This window comes from Trachypithecus francoisi, unplaced genomic scaffold, assembly GCF_009764315.1.
Source record: "Trachypithecus francoisi isolate TF-2019V2 unplaced genomic scaffold, Tfra_2.0 Lachesis_group0, whole genome shotgun sequence".
In the NCBI taxonomy this organism is placed as follows: domain Eukaryota; kingdom Metazoa; phylum Chordata; class Mammalia; order Primates; family Cercopithecidae; genus Trachypithecus; species Trachypithecus francoisi.
This window is the reverse complement of record NW_022681453.1, coordinates 67,803,753-67,820,933: the sequence shown is the minus strand read 5'-3', so window position 1 is coordinate 67,820,933 and position 17,181 is coordinate 67,803,753. Positions and strand designations below refer to the sequence as shown.

Sequence of the window (17,181 nt, the reverse complement as noted above, 5' to 3'; positions counted from 1 at the left end):
AACCTGGCAGATACACAACAAAAAAAGAAAATTTCAGGCCAATATCCCTGATGAACATTGATGTGAAAATCCTCAGTAAAATACTGGCAGACCAAATCCAGCAGCACATCAACAAGCTTATACACCACGATCAAGTTGGCTTCATCCCTGGGATGCAAGGCTGGTTCAACATACACAAATCAATAAGTGTAAACTATCACATAAGCAGAACCAATGACAACAACCACATGATTACTTCAATAGATGCAGAAAAGGCCTTCTATGCAGAAGAGGCCTCTGATAAACACCCCTTCAGGCTAAAAACTCTCAATAAACTAGGAATTGATGGAACATAACTTAAAATAGTAAGAGCTATTTATGACAAAACCACAGCCAATATCATACTGAATGGGCAAAAGCTGGAAGCATTCCCTTTGAAAACTGGCATAAGACAAGGATGGCATCTCTCACCACTCCTATTCAACATAGTATTGGAAGTTCTGACCAGGGCAATCAGGCAACAGAAAGAAATAAAGGGTATTCAATTAGGAAAAGAGGAAGCCATATTGTCCCTGTTTGCAGATGACATGATTGTATATTTAGAAACCCCGTTATCTTCACCTAAAATCTCCTTAAGCTGATAAGCAACTTTAGCAAAGTCTTAGGATATAAAATCAATATGCAAAAATCACAAGCATTCCTATACACCAATAACCGACAAGCAGAGAGCCAAATCATGAGTGAACTCCCATTCATAATTGCTACAAAAAGAATAAAATAGTTAGGAATATAACTTACAAGGGATGTGAAAGACCTCTTCAAGAAGAATAGAAAGCACTGCTCAGTGAAATAAAAGAGGACACAAAAAATGGAAGAACATTCCATGCTCATGGATAGGAAGAATCAATATCTTGAAAATGGCCACACTGCCCAAGGTAATTTAGAGATTCAATGCCATCCCCATCAAGCGACCAATGACTTTCTTCACAGAATTAGAATAAACTACTTTAAAGTTCATGTGGAACCAAAAAAGAACCTGTATAGCCAAGACATTCCTAAGCAAAAAGAACAAAGCTGGAGGCATCATGCTACCTGACTTCAGACTATACCACAAGGCTACAGTAACCAAAACAGCACAGTACTGTTACCAAAACAGAGAAATAGACCATGGAACAGAACAGAGACCTCAGAAATAGCACCACACATCTACAACCATCTGATCTTTGACAAACCTGACAAAAACAAGAAATGGGGAAAAGATTCCCTATTTAATAAATGGTGCTGGGAAAACTGGCTAGCCATATGTAGAAAGCTGAAACTTGATCCCTTCCTTACACTTTATACAAAAATTAATTCAAGATGGATTAAAGTCTTAAATGTTAGACCTAAAACCATAAAAACCCTAGAAGAAAACCGAGGCATTATCATTCAGGACATAGGCATGGGCAAGGACTTCATGTCTAAAACACCAAAAACAATGGCAACAAAAGCCAAAATTGACAAATGGGATCTAACTAAACTAAAGAGCTTCTGCACAGCAAAAGAAACTACCATCAGAGTGAACAGGCAACCTACAGAATGGGAGAAATTTTTGCAATCTACTCTTCTGACAAAGGCCTAATATCCAGAATCTGCAAATAACTCAAACAAATTTACAAGAAAAAAACAACCCCATCAAAAAGTGGGTGAAGGATATGAACAGACACTTCTCAAAAGAAGACATTTATGCAGCCAACAGACACACGAAAAAATGTTCGTCATTATATATTCTTATACACCAGTAACAGACAAACAGAGAGTCAAATCACGAGTGAACTCCCATTCACAATAGCTTCAAAGATAATAAAATACCTAGGAATCCAACTTACAAGGGATGTGAAGGACCTCTTCAAGGAGAACTACAAACTGCTCAATGAAATAAAAGATGACACAAACAAATGGAAGAACATTCTATACTCATGAATAGGAAGAATCAGTATCGTGAAAATGGCCATACTGCCCTAGGTAATTTATAGATTCAATGCCATCCCCATCAAGCTACCAATGACTTTCTTCACAGAATTGGAAAAAAAATACTTTAAAGTTCATATGGAACCGAAAAAAAGCCCATATTGCCAAGACAATCCTAAGGCAAAAGAACAAAGCTGGAGGCATCACGCTACCTGACTTCAAACTGTGCTACAAGGCTATAGTAACCAAAAGAGCATGGTACTGGTACCGAAACAGAAATGTAGACCAATGGAACAGAACAGAGGCCTCAGAAATAATACCACACATCTACAACCATCTGATCTTTGGCAAACCTGACAAAAACAAGCAATGAGGAAAGGATTTCCTATTTAATAAATGGTGCTGGGAAAACTGGCTAGCCATATGTAGAAAGCTGAAACTGGATCTCTTCCTTATATCTTAAACAAAAATTAATTAAAGATCGATTAAAGACTTAAATGTTAGACCTAAAACCATAAAAACCCTAGAAGAAAACCTAGGTAATACCATTCAGGACATAGGCATGGGCAAGGACTTCATGTCTAAAACACCGGAAGCAATGGCAACAAAAGCCAAAATTGACAAATGGGATCTAACTAAACTAAAGAGCTTCTGCACAGCAAAAGAAACTACCATCAGAGTGAACAGGCAACCTACAGAATGGGAGAAAATTTTTGCAATCTACTCATCTGACAAAGGCCTTATATCCAGAATCTACAAAGAACTCAAACAAATTTACAAGAAAAAAAAACTATCAAAAATTGGGCGAAGGATATAAACAGATACTTCTCAAAAGAATACATTTATGCAGCCAACAGACACATGAAAAAATACTCATCATTGCTGGCCATCAGAGAAATGCAAATCAAAACCACAATGAGTTACTATCTCACCCCAGTTAGAATGGCGATCATTTAAAAGTCAGGAAACAACAGGTGCTGGAGAAGATGTGGAGAAATAGGAACACTTGTACACTGTTGGTGGGAGTGTAAACTAGTTCAACCATTGTGGAAGACAGTGTGGCAATTCCTCAGGGATCTAGAAGTAGAAATACCATTTGACCCAGCCATCTGATTACTGGGTATATACCCAAAGGATAATAAATCATGCTGCTATAAAGACACATGCATACGTATTTTTATTGCAGCACTATCCACAATAGCAAAGACTTGGAATCAACCCAAATGTCCATCAGTGACAGACTGGATTAAGAAAATGTGGCACATATACACCATGGAATACTATGCAGCCATAAAAAAGGATGAGTTCATGTCCTTTGTAGGGACATGGATGAAGCAGGAAACCATCATTCTCAGCAAACTATCTCAAGGACAAAAAATCAAACACCACATGTTCTCACTCATAGGTGGGAATTGAACAATGGGAACACTTGGACACAGGAAGGGGAACATCACACATGGGGGCCTGTCATGGGTTTGGGGGATGGGGAAGGGATAGCATTAGGAGATATACCTAATGTAAATGACGAGTTAATGGGTGCAGCACACTAACATGGCACATGTATACATATGTAACAAACCTGCACGTTGTGCACATGTACCCTAGAACTTAAAGTATAATAAAAAAAATAATAATAATAAAAAGAAATTTTAGGTACTTGTTTTAGTAAATGTTTTATTGAAATAAAATGACATTTCCTACAATTTACCTATTTACAGTATACGATTCAGTGATTTGGGGTATGAGTATATTCACTGAATTTTGTAACCATCACCAAATCAATGTTTCGATATTTTTGTTACTCTAAAAAGAAACGATGTACCTATTACCAGTTACTCCCCTTTCTCTTCAAACCTCATGATTCTAGGCAATAACTATTTTATTCTTTGTATATATGAATTTGTCTATTATAGCCATTTCAAAGGAATAAAACCATACAATATTTGGTATTTTGTCACTGGCTTTTTTCACTTAACAAAATTCTTTCAAGGTTCATTCATGTCATACGAGTACTTTATTCCTTTTTATTGGTAAATAAGATTATATTTTATTTATTCATTTTTCAGTGCTTTTTGAGGCCTAGGCAGGAGGATTGCTTGAGCCCAGGAGTTCAAGGCTGCAGTGAGCTATGATCATGCCACTGCACTCCCTGTCTTGAAATAGAAAAAAATAGCTTTGTGTTTAACGTTTAGATGACATAACAGACTGCTATAAGAAGTGGCCTCATAGAATGAGTTGGGAAGTGTTTCCTACTCTTCTGTTCTTTGGAGAATTTGTGAAAAAATGGTACTAATTCTTCCTCAAATGTTCGGTAGAACTCAACAGTGAAGCCCTCTGGTCCTGGGCTACTCTTTGTGAGAGGTTTTTCCAATTACAAATTCATTTCGTTACTTGTTATGTCTATTCATATCTTCTAAAGTCAGTTTTGATAGTTTGTGTTTTTCTAGGAATTTATACATTTTGTACAGGTTATCTAATTTATTGGACTATTGTTATTAATAATACTCCATTACAATCTTTTTAATTCTCTGAGATAGGTCCCTCTTTTCACTTTTTTTTTTTTTTTTAGACAGAGTCTAGCTCTGTCACCAGGCTGGAGTGCAGTGGTGAGATCTTGGCTCACTGCAACCTCCTCCTCCCAGGTTCAAGTGATTCTTCAGCCTCGGCCTCCCAAGTAGCTGGGACTTCAGGCACACGCCACCATGCCCAGCTAAATTTTGTATTATTTTATACAAAAATTAGATGGAGTTTCATTATGTTGGCTAGGATGGTCTTGATCTCTTGACCTCGTGATCTGCCCGCCTCGGCTTCCCAAAGTGCTGGGATTACAGGTGTGAGTCACCATGCCCGGCCTTTACTCTTGATTATAATGTTAGTTTCTCTTCTTGTCTTGGTCAACCTAGCTAAAGTTTTGTCAATCGTTTTGACCTTTTCAAAGAACCAACTTTTTTTTTCAGCTTTATTGAGTTACAAGAGACAAAAACTGATTATATTTAAGGTATGCAACTCAATATTTTATATAAATTAACATCCATCACTTCACATAATTGTCATTTTCTTCCTTTTCCCCTTCCCTGCTTCACCCTCACAACCACCATTCTACTTTCTCTAAGTGTATTTTCACTTTTGCATATGTGAGATCATGCAATATTTGTCTTTCTGTGTCTGAATTGTTTCACTTAGTATAATATCCTCCAGGTGCATCCAAGTTGTCATAAATGTCAGGATTTACTTTTTTATAAAAGCTGAATAATATTTCAGTGTATTAGTGTGTGTGTGTGTATCATATTTTCTTGATCTATTCATCTTTTGATGGACAGCTTTTAGGTTGTGTTCATATCTTGGCTATGTGAATAATATTGCAGTGAACACAGGAATATAAATATGTCTTTGAGATACTGATTTCCTTTGGATATATACCCAGCAATGAGATTGCTGGATCTGTGGGAGTTCTATTTTTAATTTTTGAGGAATCTTCGTACCATTTTCTGTAATGGCTGTACCAATTTACATTCCCATCAGCAATGCACAAGGGTTCCCTTTTCTCCACATTCTTGCCAACATTCGTTATCTTTTGTCTTTGATAATAGCCATTCAAACAGGTGAGATGATTCCTTATGGTTTTGATATGCATTTCCTTAATAATTAGTAATGTTAAACACTTTTTCATACATTTGTTGACCCTCTGTATGTCATCTTTGAGATATGTCTATTCAACCCTTTTACCCATTTTTTAATTGGGCTGTTCAGTTTATTGCTATTGAGTTGTTTGAATTTCTTATATAATTTAGATATTAACCCCTTATCAGACATAAGGTTTAAATATTTTTTCCCATTCTGTAGGTTATTTTGTCACTCTATTGCTTGTTTTCTTTGCTCTGCAGATGCTTTTTAGTTTGATTCAATCCCACTTAACTTTGTAATATATTTTGAAATCAGAAAGTGGGATGCCTCCAGCATTGTTATTCTTGTTCAATATTACTTTGGCTATTTGGGATCTTTTGTGGTTCCACGTGAATTTTAGGATTTTTATTCTATTTCTGTAAAGTATTTCATTGGTATTTTCATAGGGATTTCATTGAATCTATGGATCACTTTGGATAGCATGGGGATTTTTAACAGTATCAATTCTTTTTTTTTGTTTGTTTGTTTGTTTGTTTTTTTAAGACAGTCTTGCTCTATCACCCAGGCTGGAGTGCAGTGGCACGATCTTGGCTCACCGCAACCTCTACCTGCTGGGTTCAAGCAATTCTCCTGCCTCAGCCTTCCACATAGCTGAGATTACAGACACCCACCACTATGCCTGGCTAAATTTTTTTGTATTTTTAGTAGAGATGGGATTTCACCATGTTGGTCAGGCTAGTCTCCAACTTTTTACCTCAGGTAATCCACCCGCCTCGGCCTCCCAAAGTGCTGGGATTACAGGCATGAGCCACCACACCCAGCAATATTAATTATCCCAGTCCATAAAAACGGATGTCTTTCCTTTTATTTGTGTTCAAAGAACCAACTTTTTGATTATTTGTTTTTGTATTTATTTTTTCTTTTATACTTCATTAATTTCTGCTATAATCTTTATTTCCTTTTTTCTGTTTTCTTTCAGTTTAGTTTGTTTTTTATTTTTCTATGTTTTAATGTGGATGGTGAGGATGTTGATTTGAGTTTTTTTCTTTTCTTTTCTTTTCTTTTTTTCTTTTTTTGAAATGGGTCTCATCTCAAAAAAAGGCAGGAGTGCGGTGGTGTGATCATGGATCATGGCTTACTGCAGTCTCAACCGCCCTGGCTGAAGTGATCCTCCCACCTCAGCCTTTCAAGTAGCTGGGACTACAGGCATGTGTTACTATGCCCAGATTATTGATTGATTGATTGATTGATTGAGACAGGGTCTCCCTATGTTACCCAGTCTGGTCTCGATACCCCGGACTCAAGCAATCTTTCCACCTCAGCCTCCCAAAGTGCTGGGATTACAGGTGCAACCCACTGTGCTCAGCCTTTTTTTTTTTTTTTTTTTTTTTAACATACTTGCTTATACCTATAAATTTTCCTCTCAGCATTTCTTAAGCTGCATACTGGAGTTTTTAGTATGTTGTATCTTCATTTCATTCTTCACAAAGTATTTTTGGTTTCTTTCATTTGTTATTCAGTCAGATATTAGTATAGCCACTGAAGATTTCTTATGGCTGCTATTTCCATTTTATGTCTCTTTTTACTACTTGCTTTAACCTTTTGTGTATCTTTGATCTAAAGCATGTCTCCTGTAGAAAGCATATAGTTGGATACTATTTGTTTGTTTTGTGCAGTCATACTATATCTTCCTTTTGATTGGAATGTTTAATCAATTCACATTTAATGTTATTGTTGGTAATGTTAGATTGATGGCTGTAAATTTAGTTTTTATTTTCCATATGTTCATGCCTTTTTTCCCTGCACTCCTCCTTCACTGATTTTTTAAACATTAAATGAATATTTATTTATTTATTTATTTACTTTAAGTTCTAGGGTACATAGGCAGAACGTGCAGGTTTGTTACGTAGGCATACATGTGCCATGGTAGTTTGCTGCACCTATCAACCCATCATCTGGGTTTTAAGCCCCACATACATTAGGTATTTGTCCTCATACTCTCCCTCCCCTTGCCCCCTACCCCACAGCAGGCCCCGATATGTGATGTTCCCCTCCCTGTGTCCATGTGTTTTCATTGTTCAACTCCCAATTATGAGTGAGAACATGCAGTGCTTGGTTTTCTGTTCCTATGTAAATTTGCTCAGAATGATGGCTTCAAGCTTCATCTGTGTCCCTGCAAAGGACATGAACTCATCCTTTTTTATGGCTGCACAGGATTCCAAAGTGTATATGTGCCACATTTTCTTTATTCAGTCTATCACTGATGGGCATTTGGGTTGTTTCCAAGTCTTTGCTATTGTGAATAGTGCTGCAATAAACATATGCATCCGTGTGTCTCTATAGTAGAATGATTTGCAATCCTTTGGGTATATACCCAGGAGTGAGATTGCTGGGTCAAATGGTATTTCTTGTTCTAGATTCTTGAGGAACCACCACACTGTCTTCCACATTGATTGAATTAATTTATACTGCCACCAACAGTGTAAAAGCATTTCTATTTCTCCACAGACTCACCAGCATATGTTCTTTCCTGACTTTTTAATAGCCATTCTAACTGGTGTGAGATGGTATCTCATTGTGGTTTTGATTTGCATTTCTCTAACAAGCAGTGATGATGAATGTTTTTTCATATGTTTCTTGGCTGCATAAATGTCTTTTGAGAAGTGTCTGTTCATATGCTTCTCCCACTTTTTGATGTTTTTTTCTTCTTGTAAATTTGTTTAAGTTCCTTGTAGATTCTGGATATTAGACCTTTATCAGGTGGATAGCTTGTAAAAATTTTCTCCCATTTTCTAGGTTGCTTGTTCACTGTGATGATAGTTTCTATCACTGTGCAGAAGCTCGTAAGTTTGATTAGATCCCATATGCCAATTTTGGCTTTTGTTGTCATTGCTTTTAATATTTTAGTCATGAAGTCTTTGCCCATGCCTATGTCCTGAATGGTATTACCTAGGTTTTCTTCTAGGGTTTTTATGGTTTTAGGTCTAACATTTAAGTCTCTAATCCGTCTTGAATTAATTTTTGTGTAAGGAGTAAGGAAAGGATCCAGTTTCAGCTTTCTACTTATGGCTAGCCAATTTTCCCAGCACCATTTATTAAATAGAGAATCTTTTCCCCATTGCTTGTTTTTGTCAGGTTTGTCAAAGATCAGATGGCTGTAGATGTGTGGTATTATTTCTGAGGACTCTGTTCTGTTCCGTTGGTCTATATCTCTATTTTGGTACCAGTACCATGCTGTTTTGGTTACTGTAGCCTTGTAGTATAGTTTGAAGTCAGGTAGCATGATGCCTCCAGCTTTGTTCTTTTTTTTTTTTTTTTTTTTAATTATACTTTAAGTTCTAGGGTACATGTGCATAACGTGCAGGTTTGTTACATATGTATACTTGTGCCATGTTGGTGTGCTGCACCCATCAACTCGTCAGCACCCATCAATTCGTCATTTATATCAGGTATAACTCCCAAAGCAATCCCTCCCCCCTACCCCTCCCCATGATAGGCCCCGATGTGTGATGTTCCCCTTCCCGAGTCCAAGTGATCTCATTGTTCAGTTCCCACCTATGAGTGAGAACATGCGGTGTTTGGTTTTCTGTTCTTGTGATAGTTTGCTAAGAATGATGGTTTCCAGCTGCATCCATGTCCCTACGAAGGACGCAAACTCATCTTTTTTTATGGCTGCATAATATTCCATGGTGTATATGTGCCACATTTTCTTAATCCAGTCTGTCACAGATGGACATTTGGGTTGATTCCAAGTCTTTGCTATTGTGAATAGTGCTGCAATAAACATGCGTGTGCATGTGTCTTTATAGCAGCATGATTTATAATCCTTTGGGTATATACCCAGTAGTGGGATGGCTGGGTCATATGGTACATCTAGTTCTAGATCCTTGAGGAATCGCCATGCTGTTTTCCATAATGGTTGAACTAGTTTACAATCCCACCAACAGTTTAAAAGTGTTCCTACTTCTCCACATCCTCTCCAGCACCTGTTGTTTCCTGACTTTTTAATGATTGCCATTCTAACTGGTGTGAGATGGTATCTCATTGTGGTTTTGATTTGCATCTCTCTGATGGCCAGTGATGATGAGCATTTTTTCATGTGTCTGTTGGCTGTATGAATGTCTTCTTTTGAGAAATGTGTGTTCATATCCTTTGCCCACTTTTTGATGGGGTTGTTTGTTTTTTTCTTGTAAATTTGTTTGAGTTCTTTGTAGATTCTGGATATTAGCCCTTTGTCAGATGAGTAGATTGCAAAAATGTTCTCCCGTTCTGTAGGTTGCCTGTTCACTCTGATGGTAGTTTCTTTTGCTGTGCAGAAGCTCTTTAGTTTAATGAGATCCCATTTGTCAATTTTGGCTTTTGCTGCCGTTGCTTTTGGTGTTTTAGACATGAAGTCCTTGCCCATGCCTATGTCCTGAATGGTACTACCTAGGTTTTCTTCTAGGGTTTTTATGGTATTAGGTCTAACATTTAAGTCTCTAATCCATCTTGAATTAATTTTCATATAAGGAGTAAGGAAAGGATCCAGTTTCAGCTTTCTACTTATGGCTAGCCAATTTTCCCAGCACCATTTATTAAATAGGGAATCCTTTCCCCATTTCTTGTTTCTCTCAGGTTTGTCAAAGATCAGATGGCTGTAGATGCGTGGTAGTATGGCCATTTTCAGAATCAATATCATGAAAATGGCCATACTGCCCAAGGTAATTTATAGATTCAATGCCATCCCCATCAAGCTACCAATGAGTTTCTTCACAGAATTGGAAAAAACTGCTTTAAAGTTCATATGGAACCAAAAAAGAGCCCGCATTGCCAAGACAATCCTAAGTCAAAAGAACAAAGCCCACACATCTACAGCTTTGTTCTTTTGACTTAGGATTGTCTTGGCAATGCGGGCTCTTTTTTGGTTCCATATGAACTTTAAAGCAGTTTTTTCCAATTCTGTGAAGAAAGTCATTGGTAGCTTGATGGGGATGGCATTGAATCTATAAATTACCTTGGGCAGTGTGGCCATTTTCATGATATTGATTCTTCCTATCCATGAGCATGGTATGTTCTTCCATTTGTTTGTGTTGTCTTTTATTTCACTGAGTAGTGGTTTGTAGTTCTCCTTGAAGAGGTCCTTTACATCCCTTGTAAGTTGGATTCCTAGGTATTTTATTATCTTTGAAGCAGTTGTGAATGGAAGTTCATTCATGATTTGACTCTCTGTTTGTCTGTTACTGGTGTATAAGAATGCTTGTGATTTTTGCACATTAATGTTGTATCCTGAGACTTTGCTGAAATTGCTTATCAGCTTAAGGAGATTTTGGGCTGAGATGATGGGGTTTTCTAAATATACAATCATGTCATCTGCAAACAGGGACAATTTGACTTCTTCTTTTCCTAACTGAATACCCTTTATTTCCTTCTCTTGCCTGATTGCCCTAGTCAGAACTTCCAACACTATGTTGAATAGGAGTGGTAAGAGAGGGCATCCCTGTCTTGTGCCAGTTTTCAAAGGGAATGCTTCCAGCTTTTGCCCATTCAGTATGATATTCGGTGTGGGTTTGTCATAAATAGCTTTTATTATTTTTACATATGTTCTATCAATATCTAGTTTATTGAAAGTTATTAGCATGAAGGGCTGTTGAATTTTGTCAAAGGCCTTTTCTGCATCTATTGAGATAATCATGTGTTTTTTTTGTTTGTTTTTTTTTTTTGTTTTTTTTTTTTTGAGACAGAGTCTCGCTCTGTCACCAGGCTGGAGTGCAATGGCCGAATCTCAGCTCACTGCAAGCTTCGCCTCCCAGGTTTACGCCATTCTCCTGCCTCAGCCTCCCGAGTAGCTGGGACTACAGGCGCCTGCCACCTCGACCGGCTAGTTTTTTTTTTTTGTATTCTTTAGTATAGACGGGGTTGCACCGTGTTAGCCAGGATGGTCTCAATCTCCTGACCTTGTGATCTGCCTGTCTCGGCCTCCCAAAGTGCTGGGATTACAGGCTTGAGCCACTGCGCCCGTCCAATCATGTGGTTTTTGTCATTGGTTATTTTTATGTGATGGATTATGTTTATTGACTTGTGTATGTTGAGCCAGCCTTGCATCCCAGGGATGAAGCCCACTTGATCATGGTGGGTAAGCTTTTTGGTGTGCTGCTGGATTTTGTCTGCCAGTATTTTATTGAGGATTTTGTATTGATGCTCATCAGGGATATTGGCCTGAAATTTTCTTTTTTTATTGTGTCTCTGCCAGGTTTTGGTATCAGGATGATGCTGGCCTCAGGAAATGGGTTAGGGAGGAGTCCCTCTTTTTCTATTATTTGAAATAGTTTCAGAAGGAATGGTTCCAGCTCCTCTTTGTACCTCTGGTAGAATTTGTCTGTGAATCCATCCATTCTTGGACTGTTTTTGGTTGGTAGGCTATTAATTACTTCCTCAATTTCAGAGCTTGTTCTTGGTTCATTCCAGGATTCAACTTCTTCCTGTTTTAGTCTTGGGAGGTTGTATGTGTCCAGGAATTTATCCATTTCTTCTAGATTTTCTAGTTTACTTGTGTAGAGGTGCTTATATTATTCTCTGATGGTAGTCTGTATTTCTATGGAATGAGTGGTGATATCCCCTTTATCATTTCTTATTGTGTCTATTTGATTCTTCTGTCTTTTCTTCTTCATTAGTCTAGCCAGCAGTCTATTTTGTTAATCTTTCCATAAAACCAGCTCCTGGATTCACTGATTTTTTGAAGGGTTTTTCATGTCTCTTTCTTCTTCAGTTCCACTCTGATCTTAGTTATTTCTTGTCTTCTTCTAGCTTTTGAATTTGTTTGCTCTTTCTTCTCTAGTTTTTTTCATTGTGATGTTAGTGTGTTGATTTTTTATCTTTCTCACTTTCTGATGTGGTTATTTAGTGCTATAAATTCTGCTCTTAACACTCTTTAGCTGTGTCCCAGAGATTCTAGGTTTGTTGTCTCTCTCTTTGTTCTCATTGATTTCAAAGAACTTTTTTATTTCTGCCTTAATTTTATTATTTACCCAGTAGTCATTCAGGAGCAGGTTATTCAGTTTCCATTAGTTGTGCAGTTTTGAGTGAGTTTCTTAATCCTGAGTTCTGATTTGATTGCACTGTGGTCTGAGAGACTGTTTGCTACGATTTCCATTTGTTTGCATTTGCTGAGGAGTGCTTTGCTTCCAATTATGTGGTCGATTTTAGAATAAGTGTTACGTGGCACTTAGAAGAATGTATATTCTATTGATTTGTGGTGGAGAGTTCTGCAGTTGTCTATTAGGTCCTCTTGGTCCAGGGCCGAGTTCAAGTCCTGAATATCCTTGTTAATTTTCTGTCTTGTTGATCTGTCTAATATTGATAGTGGGGTGTTAAATTCTCCCACTATTACTGTGTGGGAGTCCAAGTCTCTTTGTAGGTCTCTAAGAACTTGTCTTATGAATCTGAGTGGGATATTGACTCATATCCCAGTGTGTGGATACTCCTCTGTTGGGCGCATATATGTTTAGCATAATTAGCTCTTCTTGTTGCATTGATCCCTTTACCATTATGTAATGCCCTTCTTTCTCTTTTTTGATCTTTGTGGTTTAAAGTCTGTTTTATCAGAGACTAGGATTGCAACCCCTACTGTTTTTTTGCTTTCCATTTGCTTGGTAAATATTCCTCCATCCCTTTATTTTGAGCCTAGTGTGTCTACATGTGAGATGGGTCTCCTGAACGCAGCACACTCATGGGTCTTGATTCTTTCTCCAATTTACCAGTCTTGTCTTTAATTGGGGACTTTAGCCCATTACCATTAAGGGTTAATATGATAATGTGTGAATTTGATCCTATCATTATGATGCTAGCTGGTTATTTTGCACATTAGTTGATGCAGTTTCTTCATAGTGTCATTGGTTTTTATATGTTGGTATGTTTTTGCAGTGACTGTTACTGTTTGTTTTGGTTTTTTTCTCCCCCCATATTTAGTGCTTCCTTCAGGAGCTCTTGTAAGGTAGGCTGGGTGGTGACAATATCCCTCAACATTTGCTTATCTGGAAAGCATTTTATTTCTCTGCTTATTAAACTTAGTTTGGCTGGATATGAAATTCTCATTTGAAAATTCTTTTCTTTAAGAATGTTGAATATTGGCCCCCTCCTGGTTTCAAGGGATTCTCGTGCCTCAGCCTCCCAGGTAGGTGGGAATACAGGCACTTGCTACCACACCTGGCTAATTTTTGTGTTTTTAGTAGAGACAGGGTTTCACCATGTTGGCCAGACTGGTCTCCTGGCCTCAGGTGATCCACCCACCTTGGCCTCCCAAATTACTGAGATTACAAGCATTAGCCATTGTGCTTGACTCTTCTTCTCCTTTTTTTTTTTTTTTTGTCCAATTTTTCGCTATACATGTTATATCTCTATGTTCTGCAAACCCAATAATACATTGTTTAAATTAAATTATTATGAAATCTTATATAATTGTATGTCTTTTAAGGATGTTGACAAAAATGTAGATCCTGTATATATTCATATAATCTGTTACATTGATGTTTTTGCTTATCATTTTTGGTTTTCTTCATTTGTTGCTGTAGATTCAAATTACCAACTGTGGTATCTTTTCCTTGTTCCAATATTGCTTTGCTCTCACCCACCTCCTTTGTGTTGTTACTGGCAAATATATATACAGATCTCACAATACAATTACATACATATTGTCTTATATAATTGATTTTTGAATCGGTTAAAAGGTGCTTGGAGAATAAATATGCAATTATGCCATTGTAACTGTCTACCTAGTTACCTTTACTGGTACGCTGTTCTTTGTGTAGATTTGAATTACTTGCTGGGGTCACTTTCTTTCACCCTGAAGGACTTTCCTTAGTACTTTTTGTAAGATAGCTCTGTTATCAACAAATTCTCTCAGTTTTTGTTTATCTGGAGATGTCTTTATTTCATCTTTATTTTTGAAAGACAGTTTTGCTCAACATAAGACTCTTGATTAACAGATTTTTTTTCTTCTATTGTTTTGAATATGTCATTTCACATTCCATTGCCTTTCAGCCTCCATTGTTTCTGAAAATTAGCTGTTAATCTTAATAGGGCTCCTTTGTACACACTGTTTTCAAGGTGTCTTTTTTTCTTTTAAGCATGTTTACTGGGATGTGTCTGAGTAGAGATTTCTTTATCCTGCTTGAAGTTTACTGAACTTCTTAAAGCATAGATAATGTTTTTCATCAAATTTAGGAAAGTTTTTGACCATTATTTTAAGAAATATTTGTATTCCTTTCTTTCCTTTTCTTCTTTTATTTCCATTATATATATTCTTGTGATTAATGGTATTCGACATTTCTTTGAGATTGTTCATACTCCTTCATTCTTTTTTTCTGTTTTTTTTTCTGTGCTGTTTCAATAATCTTCTTCTTCCAGCATCAGTCTCTTATACCCTCAAAATTGCTCTATTAAATGAAGTCACATAAATATTTTTGAAACATTGCTTTACACTCATCACTCCCTAACTTGAAAACTTCTTATAACTCTCCATTTTCTATATTGAAAATAAGTTTAGAGATTGCCATTGATTAGCTATTTTGTACCTCATTAACATTATTTCCCCTATTCCCCTTCATGAATCCTTTTAATCTAGTCAAATTGGCCTGTCAATAAAACCAGTTTTAATATCAACCTCTACAGCACTTTATGCTTATCACTCATTTCATTATAGTACCTCATAATGTCATTTTAACTTATTTTTTAATATAGTGAATTTTCAGCCTCTGGAATTTAGTTTTTTAATACCCTAACACTTGGTACACTACTCTGAATGTTAGGAATGTAATTGTTGATAATATTGTTATATACAACATGACATTTAATCATGTTTCAATTACTGACAGTCAATAAATATAATCGAAGCGCAAACATTCTCTCCCAAGAATAAATTGTTAGAGTTGGAAATTGAAGGAAAATGTTAACGAGAAAATTATGTAATTGTTCTTTCCCACTGAAATCAATTGATGGCTCTGATGTATATTGATTAAAAATGCTTTAGTATGTACAAACAACTGCAAATATACTGTTTTGTTCAATTAATGATTTGACAATTTAGTGAAGTGCTGGATGGAAAAGACATATAAACTAAGGGGAGTGGATCTCTCCCCTGGCTGTGTCACTTTTTTTACTTCTCTATTCCCACATCATTACCAAAGCCAGTAATCTCCAACCATCTAGTTCTCAATCTTAAGACTGTTGTTCAGGGCCGGGCTTGGTGGCTCACGCCTGTAATCCTAGCACTTTGGGAGGCTGAGAACGGGTGGATCACGAGATCAGGAGATAGAGACCATCCTGGCTAACACAGTGAAACCCTGTCTCTATTAAAAATACAAAAAAATAGCCAGGTGTAGTGGCACATGCCTGTAGTTCCAGCTCCTCAGGAGGCTGAAGCAGGATAATCGTTTGAACCCAGGAGGTGGAGGTTGCAGGGAGCCAAGATCACACCACTGCACTCCAGCCTGGGTGACAGAGTGAGACTCCATCTCAAAAAAAAAAAAAAAATACTATTATTCAGACAAGTTCCTGAGCAAAAGTTTTCTCTTTGTAAGGCATCATGATATACATATAATGTCAGCAATTCTATTTTACATATGGCACAGATATGTATATTTTTGTACAGAGTGAATGATTATGGTCAATTTTATATTATTTGTTTCTTGTTTAGTAAACATAGGGTAAAATAAAGAAAAGGCAATTTCAGAAAGCATGCCAAGCAGCAGATATTGATTTGTTGTTTAATTCCTTGCCCTTAAAACATGTTGAATAAAACTATCTTGATATCCTATTTGGATTTGCTTATGTCATTGTGAAGCTAATCTGAAAATTTAAAGCTATATGCATGTAAACTTCTATGTAATAGATATGTGACTATAAACAACTGTGGTAATACAAGAATAAATAAGGGTACTTACTGAAAATGAAAAAGAAACAAACATTGCATTTCAGAACAAATGCCAGTTTAACCAAAATGAGACATAGAATTAAACTGAAAGCATAACTAGAAAGATAAGCATGTTATGTGCAGAAGTAGCTTCACTTCTATTTCCTTCTCTTTTTGATCCTTTATTCAAAATCTTATGGAGTCTAAACAGAATAACCCATCCCCTGTAAGAAATTATCATTTTTGTTTTATGCAAAATGAATACATCATTAAAATGATTTTTAAAAATCATTAAATATAGTATCTGTGTTCAATGTCTAATGGAAGTTTTAAAAAAAGTATTTGATAGAAATAGAATAATTTTGATAGTTCATTATATGCTTTAAATAGCAAGTATTTCTCTGTATGAAAGGAGTTTGCATGTATTATAGATAAAATATTGATCCTAGTATGGATTGTCATTGTTGTCCTAGTCTGTTTCATGCTGCTGTAACAGAATACCACACACTACGCAATTTATAAACAATAGAGGTTTATTTGGCTTATGATTCTGGAGGCTGGAAAGTCCAAGATTGAGGGGCAACATCTGATGAGGGACTTCTGTGTTGTAACATGGTGGAAGGTATCACATGTTGAGAGATGTGCAACAGATGGAAGGGGCCTGAGCTAATCCTTTCATCAGAAACCCACTCCCATGATAACCAACCTATTCTCACAATAACTGTATTAATTCAAACATGAGG

General features: G+C 36.7%; 1 protein-coding gene across 4 annotated transcripts in view; it reads left to right on the top strand.

Moving 5' to 3' along the window:
• Nucleotides 1-17,181, top strand: part of STXBP5L (syntaxin binding protein 5 like) — a 475,147-nt gene that overhangs the window by 257,453 nt on the left and 200,513 nt on the right. The gene's annotated exons all lie outside the window — the stretch shown is intronic.